The sequence below is a fragment of the Penaeus japonicus genome, unplaced genomic scaffold (assembly GCF_977035675.1).
Source record: "Penaeus japonicus unplaced genomic scaffold, GWHDUDI00000001_assembly GWHDUDI00000014, whole genome shotgun sequence".
Lineage (NCBI taxonomy): Eukaryota > Metazoa > Arthropoda > Malacostraca > Decapoda > Penaeidae > Penaeus > Penaeus japonicus.
In genome coordinates, this window is record NW_028234416.1 from 5,958,845 (window position 1) to 5,961,344 (window position 2,500).

The 2,500-nt window shown below is 53.6% G+C and overlaps 1 protein-coding gene across 1 annotated transcript in view; it reads right to left on the reverse strand.

Annotated features, from left to right (window-relative positions):
• Positions 1 to 2,500, reverse strand: part of LOC122247348 (uncharacterized) — a 574,040-nt gene that overhangs the window by 400,223 nt on the left and 171,317 nt on the right. The gene's annotated exons all lie outside the window — the stretch shown is intronic.

Genomic DNA, 2,500 nt, shown 5'->3' on the forward strand with positions numbered 1-2,500 from the left:
GAAAGGATATAGAGAAAGGAAAGAAGGGAGAGGAAATGGAAAAGAGAAGGAGAGAAAGTAGATATATAAAGAAAGCTGAAGATAGGGAGAAAGGGGCAAATATTTCGGAAGTGAAATAGATGGAAAGGAAGAGAATAGAGAGAATAGAACAGAGGAAAGGAAAGACTGAAAAATTGGAAATAAGAGAGAAGATACGTAAAAATGGAATAAAGGGTGAATAGGCATAGACATGTCCAATACATGTTTGGCTTGTCTATAATTTGTATTTCGTGTCTATCGATGCTAGCAGTATAGTATAAAAAAATATTAGATAAAGTAAAATATGATATAAAAAAAACAAAAAAAAAAAACAAGCACCGTAAAGAACTAGAAGTCGAAGAAAAATAATACCACAAACAGTATATAGAACTGAAAATTATTGCAGAAAAAAACACGACAGAAAAGAAGAGAATAGAAAAAATGTATATATATATATATATATATATATATATATATATATATATATATATATATATATATATATATAAGGAGCATAGGGCACAGGATATCCAATACTCGAAACCAAAAAAAGAAAATGAAGTCAAAGAATGAACATAAAGAGTCAAAATAATAAACCATTATGGGACGTCCAACCCTCTTCATCCCAGCGAGGATTAAGAAAATTCAATGACGTTTCTTTGGAGGAGACCGAAAGGTAGGAAGAAAAATATGGGCCTTCGATGGTAGTAAGGAAGGGAGGGGTAGGAAGGGGGTTGGGGAGGGGTAGCCGAGGGGTTGGGGGGTGGGGTTGAGAGATATGGTTGGTAGGGGTGGGGTGGGGGGGTGGGGGCTTGGGAAGGGGTAGCCGAGGGGTTGGGGGTGGGGGGGGGGTGAGAGGGAGGGTTGGTAAGGGTGGGGGGGGGGGGGCTGGGGGGGGGGTAGCCGAGGGGTTGAGGGGTGGGGTTGAGAGATATGGTTGGTAGGGGTGGGGTGGGGGGGGGGCACGGCTGGGGGCCGGTGAGGGGTTGGGGGGAGGGGATGGAGAGATATGGTTGGTAGGGGTGGGGTGGGGGGGGGGCTTGGAAAGGGGTAGCCGAGGGGTTGGGGGGTGGGGTTGAGAGATATGGTTGGTAGGGGTGGGGTGGGGGGGGGGGGGTTGGGAGGGGGTAGCCGAGGGGTTGGGGGGTGGGGTTGAGAGAGATGGTTGGTAAGGGTGGTGGGGGGGGGGCTTGGGAAGGGGTAGCCGAGGGGTTGAGGGGTGGGGTTGAGAGATATGGTTGGTAGGGGTGGGGGGGGGGGGGGGCTTGGAAAGGGGTAGCCGAGGGGTTGGGGGGTGGGATTGAGAGATATGGTTGGTAGGGGTGGGGTGGGGGGGGGGCTTGGGAAGGGGTAGCCGAGGGGTTGGGGGTGGGGTTGAGAGATATGGTTGGTAGGGGTGGGGTGGGGGGTTGGAAGGGGGTTGGGGAGGGGTAGCCGAGGGGTTGGGGGGGGGGTTGAGAGAGATGGTTGGTAGGGGTGGGGGGGGGGCTTGGGAAGGGGTAGCCGATGGGTTGGGGTGGGGTTGAGAGAGATGGTTGGTAGGGGTGGGGTTGGGGGCTATGGAAGGGGTAGCCGAGGGGTTGGGGGTGGGGTTGAGAGAGATGGTTGGTAGGGGTGGGGTGGGGACTTGGGAAGGGGTAGCCTAGGGGTTGGGGGGTGGGGTTGAGAGAGATGGTTGGTAGGGGTGGGGGGGGGGGCTATGGAAGGGGTAGCCGAGGGGTTGGGGGGTGGGGTTGAGAGAGATGGTTGGTAAGGGTGGTGGGGGGGGGGCTTGGGAAGGGGTAGCCGAGGGGTTGGGGGTGGGGTTGAGAGAGATGGTTGGTAAGGGTGGGGGGGGGGCTATGGAAGGGGTAGCCGAGGGGTTGGGGGTGGGGGGGGGGCTTGGGAAGGAGTAGCCGATGGGTTGGGGGGTGGGGTTGAGAGAGATGGTTGGTAGGGGTGGGGGGGAGGGGCTTGGGAAGGGGTAGCCGAAGGGTTGGGGGGTGGGGTTGAGAGAGATGGTTGGTAGGGTGGGGGGGATGGAAGTTGAAAGAAGAGTAGGAGGGGGAGGAGGTAGTTGTGAGAGAGGGCCAGAGGAGGGAGGGGCAAGGAGGTGCTTTAGAGAAGGGTAGGGGCAGGGAGGGAGGAGGGTTGAGAGAAAGGGCTAGGGGGAGGAGGGGAGGTTGGAATAAGGGTAGGGGGAGGAGAGAGAGGGAAAAAGGGGTTGGTAGAGGAGATTTAGAGAAGAGGTTGGGGAATAGCGAAGGGAAGAAGAAGAAGGGGAAATAAAGAAGGGTAAAAAAAGGTTCAGATAAGAGCAAGAGGTTAAGAAAAGGGTAGGAGTAGTATAGGAGGAGAGGAATAGAGATGAGGGGAGATTAGAAGAGGGTTAGGAGGAAGAGGGGAAGGAGAAAGGGCAAAGGTACTGGAGGGTGATTGAGCGAAGGAGGGGAGAGAGAGAAGGATAGATAAATGGAAGGGGTTTATAGAATTATAGAAGGAG